The 14,359-nt window shown below is 41.2% G+C and overlaps 1 non-coding gene across 1 annotated transcript; it reads right to left on the reverse strand.

Annotated features, from left to right (window-relative positions):
* Positions 1 to 1,648: 1,648 nt before the first annotated feature.
* On the reverse strand, positions 1,649 to 1,721 carry TRNAT-UGU (transfer RNA threonine (anticodon UGU)). The gene has a single exon. It is a non-coding gene; the product is annotated as a tRNA-Thr (tRNA).
* Positions 1,722 to 14,359: the final 12,638 nt, after the last annotated feature.

Below are 14,359 nucleotides of genomic sequence, written 5' to 3' on the forward strand. Positions count from 1 at the left end.
TGGAGGTGGTGTTAGACGAGGACCAACAGAACAAGATATATAGATTGATACACGAGAATGTTAGTATGAGAGATGTGGAGATGAACTATAAATGTTTGACACGATGGCATATCACACCGAGTATTGAGCACAAGATGAGGGGGGAGAATTCTAAAATGTGTTGGAGAGGTTGTGGGGAGGAGGGCACGGTGTTTCACATTTGGTGGCAATGTCCGAAAATTCAGGCTTTCTGGAAGATAATAGTTAACTCAATAGAAATAATAACTGGAAATGACATAGGGTTAGACCCAACGATATGTCTCCTACATAGTGTTGGGATCACAGTAAATAAATATAAAGAATCAGGCGTATGGTACTATTTAAATGCTGCAAAGGGGTTGATACCCAAGTTCTGGCAAAAATCAGAGGTGCCGAAGGAGGAAGACTGGATCAACAGATAAAATCAGATAAGTAGAATGGAAAAATCTTACTATATGCAGGAAGATAGGATGGAAATATACTATACAAGATGGGAAAAATGGGAAAAATCAGGACTGAAAGAGAAGTATAGAAAACTATAAATTAAGAAACTGTTGGGCCTTGAGAGAGTATAGAACGTGCAAAGGGGAGAGAGGGGGAAGGGGGGTGGGAAAGGGTTGGGAGGGGAGGGAAAGAAAAGATTTATTAGAAGGGACAAGGTAGAAATGTATGGAATATTTATATGTATTGTTATCTCTTCTTATGGAATTTTTTTGTAAAAAATGAAAAACTAATAAATATTTAAATTAAAAAAAAAAAAAACATACCTCTCAGCAAATTCCTTGGGGTATCTACTTTCCAAAAAGGGGTCATTTAGGGGTGTTTTGTACTGCCCAGGCATTTTAGCACCTCAAGAAATGTGAGTCAGAAAGTAAAAGCTGCGTAAATTCCAATATATATACCATAGTTTGTAGACACTATAACACAAACCAATTAATATACATTTATTGGGATTTTTTTTTAGCAAAGACATGTAGCAGAATACATTTTGGCCTAAATTTATGACGAACTTTGAGTTTATTGGATTTGTTTTTATAACAGAAACTAGAACATGTAGTTTAGTTTAGTCTTTTTTCATTTTTATCACAAAAAATAAACATTTCAGTGGTAATCAAATACCACCAAAAGAAAGGTCTATTTGTGTGAAAAAAGGACATACATTTCATTTGGGTACAGTGTTGCATGACCGCACAATTACCAGTTGAAATAGCACAGTGTCGAATAGAAAAAAATGGCCTGGTTGGGGGGTGGGGGTGGGGGTGAGTAAACCTTCTGAAGGGAAAGTGATAGATACCGCTTCGTGAATGGAGCCCAATAATCATAATCTGGGGGTAAGTGGCAAACAACCTTGGGTGGTGCTAAATATAACCAAAGTCATAATTTATATTTATACTATAGCACAGACATTTGGGGAGTAAGTTTTCTTTTGCTTTCCACTTTCGTACTCATGCATCTTTTTTCAGAGTGAGAAGGGTTTTGGAGTATTTGTGAGTTTTGCATAAATGAATGAGATCATGCCCAGTAAATGTCCGTAGTCCCAGAGTTAAATGGTTCTAACAGGGATCTATTTATTTGGTCTGACTCCAAAGTAGTAATTTCTATAATTAATACACTTTTAAAAAATGGTTAAAGGCCCCAGCGAGATTTGAACTCGCGACCCCTGGTTTACAAGACCAGTGCTCTAACCCCTGAGCTATGGAGCCTGTAGGTATTTACCTGTTTTTGTGTATATACCTATGTTTGGCATACATAAGTTTTTTCCAGTCTGCAGCAGACAAGTAAAGATTGTAATGTAAAGCACAGTTTAGTATGTTGACTATACACATAGGGTTTTTTTTTGTGTTCAACCAACTGATTGAACACAAAAAAAAACCCTCTCAGATCCCTGCATGCACACAAGTAATGTGAATGCAGGGATTTCCCCCTGCTGCGCCATTGTATTCTGACAGCAGGGAGTCCCCCATCAAAATACACTGATCAGTGCTGCAGACCACTGATCAAAGGCTGGTCTTCCAGCAGGACCATTTGACAGATGCCAGTCATTAGACCCGGCTTGTATTGAATGGAGAGGAATACACACACTTTAAATTCAGCGGGTTCCTGCTGAAGCAGACTAATTTCAGTACATTTGTACCCAGCTTAACCTCCTAGGCGGTATGATTCTTTCCGATTTTTTGTGCTGTAAGCGGTACCATTTTTTGCATGGAAATATGTAGTTTTTTTATTGTAGGCTGTAATTTTTAGGAATAACTCACTGAAATCTGTACGAACAAGAGTCTAGTAAACATTCCGGATATGATAAAACTTGAAACACGAAATCATAAATTATAATTTAATAAATAATCATAAAAAATAATAATATAATAATAATAAATTTAATTCAATAATATAATCAAACCAAAAACACTGAAATTTGAAATACAGAGGCAAATTCGCATATCGTTGAGCAAAGTCGCAAAATCGTTTTCAGTGTCTGATGACGAATTTCCCCACAAATCATTATCACTCAATTCTGCAAGTGGTTCTGATTTGCTATCGCTGTTCTAAAACCGCTTTCGACGTAAAGGGATGCTGTTTGGACGCCATGGACTTCTCTAAGTTTCCAAGCAGAAAGAACAGTCAAAATGCAGGCAGGGCACAGGACAAAGCAGTAGGGACAAAATATATGTGAAATGCATTGAAACAGCAATGACAGCAAAAATGAAATTTTTTAAAAATGTCAAATTTCCCGCCGGCGCCCATACGTCCTGACGTCACAGGGACCGGAACACAGAAGCCGGATGCCGGCATCGGCCGGAGTAGATGGCCGGAGATTCTGCAGGGGACACATCGCGGGAGCGAAGGACAAGGTAAGTGCTGCAGGGACTCCCTGAGCAACGTCGTATGGTAAGCCCGAGTGTAGCTCGGGGGTTACCGCTCTTGGTATTGAAATTTACCCCGAGCTCCGCTAAGGAGGTTAACGCTCATCCCACAAAACAATTACCACCTTTATCTGTTATTAAAAGCAATGCATAGTCTTTGGGATTTCTTTCGTAGATATACACCTTTCAGAGATGAGATTATGTAAATAATATAACTAATAGGTGTCAATGGTTTAAACTCTTAAAGTGACACTAAAGCTTTTTTTTTTTTTTTTAAATAACAACATGTCTATACTTACCAGCTCTGAGTAATGGTTTTCATCTTTTTGGGTCCCCGCTGATGCTTGGCCCTGCCCCGCACTCTCTCCTTATTGGTTAACTGGCTGTGATTGACAATTTCTCAGCCAATGAGAAGGAAGAGTCCCCAGACATCAGAGGCTTTCAAGAACGTCGTTGGATTGCAGGGGGCTCAGGTAAGGATTGGGGGGGCTGTTGCACACAGAAGGTTTTTTACCTTCATGCATAGAAAACATGAAAGTAAAAAACCTTGAGCCTTTACAACCACTTTATGTATTACCAAAGCCTGATATTTTTTTTACATAAATACATCTGTATAGTTTTAAACATCACATTGTAATAGATTGCTTATATCAAAGTATATTACAACTTACTTTTTGATAAATATACATCAACAGTTTCCTGTGTGACATACTCCTAATGTCACTAATAGCTGACAGCAGTCATTGGGACTACCTGCCTCATCATTCACTGCACAACTTCAACGCCTGGCCACTGCCCTACACTGACAGAGGCAGCATCCTCTGTGTCTTTACCTTTCCAGTTGAGCTGACCACGTGAACGAGCGGGTTGCTCCATTGGACCGTGCTAATGCAAGCAACCATCCAAAAACAGGAAAGCGAGGGCATTGGCAATGGAACCAGAAAAAAGGAGAGAAGGCAAACTTTTCAAGATAAGGATACATCATCTTATGTAAGTATTAGACCTTAGCTTCTGACATGTTTAAAAAAACAAAAACGTATAACAGTTTGTAATGATACAAATACATACATAAGGGCAGGCATATTTGATGACTACATAGTCAGTCTCTGTATCTGCTTTGCTGCACAATGGTTGTGCTTTACAGCTTCTAACTATGCAAGCTATGAGTCGGCTTATAAACTCTTCAGTACAATCCGGGTCTCTGATACATAGGAAAATCAAAACCACACTGCAAAACAATTTGCCATTCTGACTAGAAGTAGTTAAAAGTGGAATTCAGGCTCCTGCCCATGTCAATTAAGTCATGGAGCAATGAGTGGGAATGGTGGGTGTCAGAGTACAGGAGGGTTCTCTATGTAAATCTTTGTCTATACCTTGTGACAGTTCAGCTCATTCCTCAGCTGCTCTAAACTAGTGACACCGCTGACCTCCACCTTCTCTAGCTCCAAGTGAGCTGTGTGGATCGGTACCTCAACCCAGACAAGGGAGCATGCAAAGACCAATCAAAAGCATAATTTGTCCCTGCCTCAATGTCACGACTAGTTGGAGTCAGTTTGTCAGTTTTTCATGTGGGGCTGATCAGAAGCTGTATACAGCTATATGGGCAGGTGGCTGTACAGTAAATAGACTTTTGTCCGAAAATTCCCCCTTTCTCCAAATCTTCACGGTCCCACTTAAATTTAGCCTGCCTATTTACTGGTCACACCGCTGTGATTTAAAATTGTGCGATTTGTGTGCAATTTCAGCGCGATTTCAGGTGCAATTTCTAAAGACTTAATTGTTACTTGTGAAGATTTTCAACAATTTCTTGCAACAATTGAAATTGCAACAAAACTTCAGAAAAATGAATGAAAGAGCTACTTTAGAAGTCACGCTGCAGCAAATCGTGCATGTTTAGACACTGACATTCACATTCATTAGCTGCGATTTCAAGTGCGATTTCAATTTTCCAATCGCACCTGAAATCACACAGGTATGACTGGGCTCTTAGCCAAACATAAATTCTTTTGTGTTCAATCTCTTTATTTAAGAGGTCATTATATTTCCTAAACTCTAGTCTTTCCTTAAATGGTTTGCGCTCTTTAGTGCCATCATCGGTTTGGGTTTGGAGGTTAGCCAGTTGCCTCTTTTCTTCCTCTACAATAAGGCACATGACCTCCAATCCACGATCAATCCACTGTTTTTTCCACTTCAATAGGAACCTCACTATATGTAGATGCTCTATTGGGATCATTTCATCCCGTGGGCCATGTGGCATCACACCATAACTAATATACAGTTGCAAGAAAAAGTATGTGAACCCCTTGGGATTACGTGGAGTTTTGCATGAATTGAGCATAAAATGTGCTCTGAACGTCATCTAAGTCACAACAATAGAAGAACACAGTCTGCTGAACATAATACTACTCAGACATTAGATGTTGCCATGGTTTAATTGCACATAACATGTAAACATTCACAGTGCAGGGAGGAAAAAGTATGTGAACCTTTGGACTTAATAACTGGTTGACCCTCCTTTGGCAGCAATAACCTCAACCAAACGTTTCCTGTAGTTGCAGATCAGACCTGCACAATGATCTGGAGTAATTTTGGACCACTCCTCTTCACAAAACTGTTTCAGTATAGCAATATTCTTGGGATGTCTGGTGTGAATCGCTCTCTTAAGGTCATGCCACAGCATTTCAATCGGGTTGAGGTCAGGACTCCATTGTTGCAGCCATTGTTTTGTTGAATTACTTGTATGCTTTGGGTCATTGTCCTGTTGCATCACCCATCCTCTGCGGAGCTTCAGTAGGCGGACAGATGGTCGTACGTTTTCCTGCAAAATGTCTTGATAAACTTTGGAATTCATTTTCCCATTATTGACAACAATCCGTCCAGGCCCTGAGGCAGCAAAGCAGCCCCAAACCATGATGCTCCCTCTGCCATGTTTTACAGTGGGGATGAGGTTTTGATGTTGGTGTGCTGTGCCTTTTTTTCTCCACACATAGTGTTGTGTGTTCTTCCCAAACAACTCAATCTTGGTTTCATCTGTCCACAGTATATTTTGCCAGTAGTGCTGTGGAACATGCAGGTGCTCTTTTGCAAACTTCAAACGTGCTGCAATATTCTTTTTGGACAGCAATGGCTTCCTCCGTGGTGTCCTCCCATGTACTCCATTCTTGTTTAATGTTTTCCTTATTGTAGATGTGTCAACAAAAATGTTAGCATGTGCCAGAGATTTCTGTAGGTCTTTGGCTGACACTCTGGGATTCTTCTTTACCTCGTGCAGCATTCTGCGCTGTGCTCTTGCAGTCATTTTTACAGGATGACCACGCCTAGGGAGAGTAGCAACAGTGCTAAACTTTCTCCATTTGTAGACAGTCTGTGTTACCATGGACACATGAACATCAAGGCTTTTGGAGATACTTTTGTAACCCTTTCCAGCTTCATGCAAGTCAACAATTCTTGATCGTAGGTCTTCTGAGAGCTCTTTTCTACGAGGCATTGTTCACATCAGACAGTGCTTCTTGAAACCAGTAAACCCAAAACAGGTGTGTGTTTTTTAAGGGCAGGACAGCTGTCAGCAACACATCCAATATCATCACACTGATTGGAGTCAAGGTTGGCTCACTCCTGGCTCCAATTAGCTCTGGGAGAAGTCATTAAGCTAGGGCCTCACATACTTTTTCCTCCCTGCACTGTGAATGTTTACATGTTATGTGCAATTAAACCGTGGCAACATCTAATGTTTGTGTAGTATTATGTTCAGCAGACTGTGTTCTTCTATTGTTGTGACTTAGATGACGTTCAGAGCACATTTTATGCCCAATTCATGCAAAACTCCACGTAATCCCAAGGGGTTCACATACTTTTTCTTGCAACTGTATGATTCCAAAGATGTTCCATTTACAATTTAGATAGTTATTCATCACTTTTTTTTAAGCTGTTTAAACAATACTAAACCACCTATATATACATAAAGTGCAGCGCTTAATAAAGTGACAAATGGTTAGTGAAAAAAAACAGTGAAAATGTGTTATACAAAAAATAGTCCATCAAAAAATTCAGATAAAGAAAAAGTCCCCAGAGGCTGTGATGAAACAAAGGAAATCCAACGACAGCTGTGTCACCAACCACTCATACGAAAGGCTTACCAGAAAGGCATGACCCCCTGTTAACCTCTTGCCATCCGCCTGCTGTTTATAAACGGCAGGGCGGTGGCAGTCCAGGGGCGGGTTGCCGTTCCTAAACGGCACCCGCCTTTTCTAGCTGTGCGCGCTCCCTAGGAGCGCGCACCACCGCGATCCCGTGTCCGCTGTGTCCTCCCGACACAGTGAAACACCGATCGTCGGACGGGACCTCTGTACGAGGTCCCGGTCATGTGATCACTGATTGGCGAATCAGTGATCACATGCAAAGTAGTAAGCAAGATGTCACTTGTGACATCATTGCTTACTACGTGTGAAATCTGTGAATGATCACAGAGGTCACATGGTACAAGGCTATTCACAACAGCCTTGTACCATGTGACAAGCTGTGACCAATCACAGCTCACTCAGTATTTCTCAATGACTGCAAGAATGCAGACAGAGAGAAAGAGAAATGATTGCTTTTACATCCTATATGGGTGTAAAAGCAATCAGTGTAAAAAAAAAAAAAAATCTTCATCACCCCCCACAAGTAGTACAGTGTCCACATGGTGACACTGTACTGCTAGGGTGACAGTATGTAAAATAAAAATAAAAATAAAAAATAATATCAAAAAATAAAATAAAAATGTAAAAAAAAATGTTTAAAAATTATAATTTTTGGTTATAAACTAATTTGGATTTTTTTTTTTTACTAAAAAAATAACGGATACATTTTGGCCAAGATTTAGGATGAAATATTATTTATTTGCAACATTTTATTAAAAAAAACACTTTTTTTCAAAATTTTTGGACCTTTTCATTTACATAGTAAAAAAAATAAAAATCCCAGCGGTGAATAAATACCACCAAAATAAAGCTTTATCTGTCTCAAAAAAATGGTAAAAAATTCATATGGGTACAGTATTGCATGACCGTGCAATTGTCATTCAAAGTGTGATAGCGCTGAAAGCTGAAAATTGCCCTGGACAGGAAGGGGGTAAAAGTGTCCGGACAGGAAGTGGTTAAGAGTGGTCAATCATGTTTTGTTGTAAACAACCCAGAAAGCTGGACAACCGGATCCTCCTCCAGATCACCAAGAGAGAAATGAAAAGTTCCTCCAAGCAATGGACCCTAATTAGGGTAACTACACCACTCCAGATAGGGTTCAGACTTGTGGTAAGAAATATGCAAAAAAAGAGTGCAAAACCATTAAGACAACATTTATTTGAAGTATGGTTGAACTCACATAAGAACAAACATCATTGCGCATAGATAGGCAAAATTTCCAATTTTTCCAGTTTCCAAAATGGCCAGTAGCGTGTGCGCATGGCTCCACCCTATGCGTTTCATCACTGGTAATGTCATCAGGGGCACCTAAACCACCTACTATGAAGATCCAGTTTTCATACATTATGTGATAATAATTTTATTGATTTGACAGCTGGTTTAATAAGGTCCATTGGTCATTGCAGCTTGACCTATTCCTGTGGATTCCCTTATTTCATACATGTTTTGATTGCACAACTTTGCAACAGTGGTATAGTACAGTTTCCCTTAGGGATCTATGCTTCTCTGTGACCTTCTGGTATGTGTAAGCAATTGATGATTGTTTTTTAATTAAAATGTCATTTTTTTTAAATTGGTAAATAATGGAGGTATTATTTCTAGGGGTTTTTATATGGCTTTGTATTGAATTAATAAATTGGCTGGAAGTTACGCTGCCTAGTCCTTCTTTAGTAACTACTTTCAACTTTCCTTTGTCTTTGAATTTATGATGGACCAATATTTTGGTTACGAGGAAAGCACCTTATGAACTTCTATGGTGAGTCAGTAAACCTCAAGCGGAGCTCCACCCAAAAGGGAAAGTTCAACTTTAAGGACTGGTTCCCCACTCCCTGTGAAGAATTGGCACTTTTGGGGAGCGGGTACCCGATTGTGACAGGTGCCCACTTTTACTTCCATTCCAACTGCTTGGGGAATGAGAAGCGATAGTTGGCCTCCCTCACTCCCTCCACGCAGTCTTCTGGGACACATGAGGTCCCAGAAGGCAACAGGACTGCGCATGCACAGTGGGCACCCAGCTGTGACAGCTTGCACACTTAAGATGCTGGCTCAGGGAAGAGAGAGTGGCTGGTGAACCAGGCTCATATGAACACACCGCTGTATCGTAGGACAGGTGAGTGGTTGTTATTTAAAAGTCAGGAGCTACAGTTTTTGTAGCTGCTTACTTTTAATTTTTTACTGACCAGAGCTCCATTTTAAAAATACAGTGGGGCAAAAAGGTATTTAGTCAGCCACCAATTGTGCAAGTTCTCCCACTTAAATTCCGCAAATAAATTCTTTCCAAATCAGCCAATGCGATTGTTTGGATTTTTTTTCTCATTTTGTCTCTCATAGTTGAGGTCTACCTATGATGCCAATTACAGGCCTCTCTCATCTTTTTAAGTGGGAGAACTTGCACAAGTGGTGGCTGACTAAATACTTTTTTGCCCCACTGTATATTTAAAGGTGGTGGATGCCTTTAGTTTTTTGCTCAATCCCCAGTATTATTTAAATTGGTTTATGATTCTTTTTAATATTGGAAGGGCTATTTGAAGGGGGCACAGTGTTGGAACTGGAAGTGTATGTATGCATATACTTATAGATATTATTAACCTCCTAAGCTAGTACCCTTTCAGCAGGGAACAACCGAATTTAGAATCTCGTATAGGCAGGGTGGTTGTACAAAAGATGATCTGTACAACCGACCTGTCAGAAATTCTATTCTGGAATATAAGCGTGGTGTGTGTGATGCCATTTTTTGAGTCATGTACACATTGGCCCTGCCAGTAATTGCCAGTAAATATTGGCTGGAGAGGAGTGGGTGGGGGTGAACTGCCCCTGGGGTGAAAACAAACTTTACCGTCAGGAGTGGGGACACAGGGAACTGTCGATGCTACCAGAGTGGCAAGTGTTTGTGTGTGTATGTGGATGCAGTGTGTATCTATGTTGTATGTAGTGCGAATGTATGTTACATGTATTTTTCTGTATGTGTATGCAAGTTGTATGGAGTCTGTACATAGGTGGTACTGCTGTGCTATACATAAGAGGGTGGAGGTGAAGAGAATCACAGGGGTTTCTAGTCCCTAGCCTGTATAAAAGTCTGACTCCTGTACTATGCAGGTAACACACCTGACCCCCACATGTTGTACATTACACTCCTGACCCCTGCACTATGTAAGTTATCCACTCCAGACCCAAGCAGTATGTACTTTACCCAACCGTGACCTCTGCACTATGTACTTTACCCAACCCTGACCTCTGCACTATGCACTTTACCCAACCCTGACTTCTGCACTATGTACTTTACCCAACACTGACCTCTGCACTATGTACTTTACCCAACCTGGACCCCTGTGCTATGTACGTTACATATTTCTGACTCTTTTACTCTGTAGGTAGGCTATAGGCTCTCTCCTGCTGTTAGCACAAATGGTGCCACACCCGCCATGCCCTGCCACAATATACATGCTCCTATTAGCCCCACCTATCCATACTCCATCCCTGCTCTCAGGAAATCAGATTTTCAAAAGTCTCCAGGTATGTGATCTACTCCAAACTGGCTGCAGCTAAAGAGGGCACTTGTTTTAGGTCCCATTCATATTTCGTGTAGCAGGAATTTATGTTCCTGCTTGCAATTTGTGGGGACGATTTTTACGCAATTCCGTGTGTTGCATATAGGGCAGCCCTTTCACTTCATTGGGCCGCTCTATGAGCGTTTGAAGCTCCTGCTCCTTTTTGGGCGACAAGCTTTACACAATTTAATAATGATTTAATATTTAAATTCTACAGTATGGTAACAATGGGACAGCACGCTGAGGCAGGCTGTTAGTTGGAATTACCAGATGCTGGAGGCACAGGGAATCTGTGAGAAGAGGGCCTGCAGTGGGAGGAGGGAGGCAGAGGGACTGGTTGAAAGGTGAGTCAGCAAGCCATGAGAAAGGAGACAAACTGATGCAGACAGGTGAAGCTCCAGGCATGGTGAGAGTGTAACACAGTGACAGGACTGACCACCAGAGCTGGGGGTACTGTGGGAGCTTTGTGAGTACAAAACAAGGCAATGTGAATATTATTGAAGCACTGGGAGTAACTTGGAGTATTCTATATTTTGTTGTTTAAATTTGGAGTACTGGGAGTATTTTTAGAGTAGCTTGGAGTACTGGGATTATTTTTGGAGTAACTTAGAGTACTGGGAGTAACTTCGAGTACTGGGAGTACTTTTGGAGTAACTTGAAGTACTGTGAGTATTTTTGTAGTAACTTGGAGTACTGGGAGTATTTTTGGAGTAGCTTGGAGTACTGGGAGTATTTTTGGAGTAACTTGGAGTACTGGGGGGGGGGGTAATTTGGAGTACTGGGAGTACTTTTGGAGTACTGGGAGTATTTTTGGGAATATTTTTGGGTAACACGGAGTACTGAGAGTATTTTTGCAGTAACTTGGAGTACTGGGGTAATTTGGAGCAAGTAGAGTAATTTGGGTAACTTGACATTTTTTGGGGGGCACATTGGAGTACTGCAAGTTGCTTAGAGTACCAGGTATATTGGAAGTAACTTGGAGATTGGGAGTAACTTGGGAGTGTTGGAAGTTATTCAGGAGTGTATGAAGTAACGTGGGAGTGTTCTGAGTAACTTGGAGAGCTGGGAGTAATGTGGAGAAACTTGTAGTGCTGGGACAGTGGGACTTGGATTTAATTGGAGTTTTGCGGGTAATTTGTAGTATCCCAAACAGATTAGGGTTAAGCAAGGAGGTCTAGAATACTTATATATGTTAAAGAAAAAAATGTTTTTCCTAGAATATCCCCATTAGGTAAGAGGGTAAAATGTCCAACAAGATTGGTGACACAACCCAGTGCACATCTTGCTCCATGTATAGGTTCCTTGAAGGGCCATTCGAGGGTGAATACTGCTGTGCAAGGTGTGAGCTAGCTGTTTCTCTGGAAGCTCAGATCCTGGATCTAGAGAATCAGGTGGCAACACTAAGAATGAACATGGAAAGGAGCTAGAACATTATCCAGCAGGTGCTGGCGGGGGCCAGTATAGAGGGGGGAGAGGATTTGGAGGTGCAGGAGCCAGAGGTAGGTAGCTGGGTGACGGATAGAAGGAGGGGTAGAGGGAAGAGCCTTAGAGAGTCTAGCCCTGAGTTGAAACATCCCAACAAATATGCCAAATTGCATGATGTTGGGGATATCAGCTCAGAGGTGGCACGAATGGAAAGGTCTCCCTCCCCTAGTTGCCAGGGGAATGACTGCTTCGGAAAGGAAGGGGGCAAGGATACAGCCAGGGCTAGGCAGATACTGGTGGTAGAGGGCTCAATTATTAGGAGGACAGATAGGGAAATTTGTCACAAAGACCGCAATCACCTAACATTATGTTGTTTACCAAGTATATAGATTCAGCATATCATGGATTGGATGGACAGATTGTTGGGTGGGGAGGACCCAACTGTCATAGTGCACATTAGGACCAATGACAGAGTTAAAGGAAGGTGGAGTGACCTTAAAAATGATTTCAGGGACTTAGGGGCTATATTGAAGAAAAAGACCTCCAAGGTGGTATTCCCAGAGATACTGCCTGTACCTCGAGCCACATTAGAGAGGCAGCAGGTGCTAAGAGAAATTGACAATTGGCTGAGGAATTGGTGCAGGAAAGAGGGAACACTGGCCTTACCTCTCGCTCGGTTACCAGCTCTATAGTAGGGATGGACTGCACCTTAATGACGAGGGTGCAACTCTGCTGGGGGAGAGAATGATGGCCAAAAAGTTAGAGGGGCTTCTAAACTAGGTAGTGGGGGGGGATCAAAGGAAGCAATAGCCAACAATAAGAGAAGGTCAGAGGGTGCTATAACCAAAATACCTAAAACCTAGGAAACTGGGCTGGCTAAACAAAAACAAAAACACAGCCACATAGACCATAGATGTGGAAATACAGGACAACTTGGGAACCAGTGATCACAGGATAATTACTTTTAGCATTAATCATAGGAAGAGGAGACACATGGGTAGTACAAGAACGCTAAATTTCAAAAGTTAACTTTTCTAAACTGTGCTCAGTACTACAAGATAATAAATGTGACCAAATCCTAGAAACATTGAACACTGAGGAAAAATGGGAGTACTTAGGAACATATTAAATAGAGGTATCGTTCAGTGTATTTCAATGGGCAAGAAATATAAAAGAGCTAAGGTTAAACCTGGGTGGCCAAACTTTACTGTTAAAAGACATATTAACCACTTGCCCTCTGCCCTATAGTAGAAATACTGCTACAGAACGGCAGGGCTGCTCAAAATCACGTATACATATGTGATTTTCATTTCCGGGTAGGGGACGCGCGTGCGTGCGTGCGCGCGCTGCCCTACTTGTGCAGACATTGGCAGCTACAGATGTCAATTACCGGGTCCTGGACGGAGTAACACTGACAGGGGAGAGACCTGTGTGTAAACAACACAGGTCTCTCTTCTGCCAGCAAGAACGTGCTGCTGTGTATTTCTCTGTACAGCAGAGAAATACACAGCAGCATGTTTCCCTAGTAAAACACACACAGCACATTATGTAAACCAGTACACAGTTAACCCTTTGATTGACCCAGATGTTAACCCCTTCCTGTCCAGTGTCATTAGTACAGTGTCAGTGCCTTTTATTAGCACTGATCACTGTATTACTGTTATTGGGGTGTCAGTTGCAATTAGTCAGTTCCCCCCCAGTGTCAGAATGCCCGCCGCAGTCCCGCTATAAGTCGCTGATTGCCGCCGTTACTAGTATACAAAATATATAAATAAAAATTCCAGTATATATTCCGCCATGTTTTATAGCAAAAAATAAAAAATATTGTTATTTTCAAAATTGTTGGTCTGTTTTTGTTTATAGCACAATAAATAAAAAACGCACAGCTGATCAAATACCACCGAAAGAAAGCTGTATTTGTGGGAAAAAAAGGTCATAAATTTAATTTACATACAGTGTTGAATGACTGCGCAATTGTCAGTCAATGTAACACAGCACCGTATCGCAAAAAATGGCCTGGTCAGGAAGGGGGGTAAATCCTCTGGAGGGCAAGTAAATGGCCTTTAAAAAACATAAGGCAGAGGTGTCATTGCAATAAGAAGTGTAAAAATGGAATCAGGGCAGCTAAGATAGACCACGAGAGACACATAGCAGAGGAAAGGAAAACAGTCCCAAAAAATTCTTTAAGTATTATAATAGTAAAAAAGCAAAGTCAGAACATATTGGCCCCAGAAAAGATGCTGAAGGGACGTTGTTCACAAACGACAAGTAGAAGGCAACTGCATTAAATAAATTCTTCTCCTCAGTTTTTACTAAGGAAAAGGAGGGG

This window comes from Staurois parvus, unplaced genomic scaffold, assembly GCF_062004578.1.
Source record: "Staurois parvus isolate SC_StPar_1 unplaced genomic scaffold, SC_StPar_1.0 ptg000715l, whole genome shotgun sequence".
NCBI classification, from domain to species: domain Eukaryota; kingdom Metazoa; phylum Chordata; class Amphibia; order Anura; family Ranidae; genus Staurois; species Staurois parvus.